The sequence below is a fragment of the Capsicum annuum genome, chromosome 4 (assembly GCF_002878395.1).
Source record: "Capsicum annuum cultivar UCD-10X-F1 chromosome 4, UCD10Xv1.1, whole genome shotgun sequence".
Classification (NCBI taxonomy): domain Eukaryota; kingdom Viridiplantae; phylum Streptophyta; class Magnoliopsida; order Solanales; family Solanaceae; genus Capsicum; species Capsicum annuum.
Window position 1 is genome coordinate 221,755,780 of NC_061114.1, and position 398 is coordinate 221,756,177.

Genomic DNA, 398 nt, shown 5'->3' on the forward strand with positions numbered 1-398 from the left:
TAATGGATGTTGAATTTTATGGTGGTTATTTGTGATTTTTGTGATACTAATGGTTGTATGGTGATTTCGATAATGAAATTTATGGTGGATTCTTAAAATTATTGTGGTGAAGATTTGAATTTGATGATGATGGTGGTAATGGTGGTGTTTTAATGATATTTTGGTGAAGAAGAAGCAATGGGTGACGTGGACTTTTTTTTTTAAAAAAATTGACATAATATCAATGTGGTAATGATGTGGCGCGAGTGTAAATCACTCCCCATCATGTGACTGGTTCTTACGTTTTGGGGTGGAAATAGTTTCACTTTTTTATAGTTTAGGTGTGTAATAGGACACTATGATAGTTTAGGTGTGAGCTAGACTTTTCGTGTATAGTTTGAGGTGAAAATGATGACTTT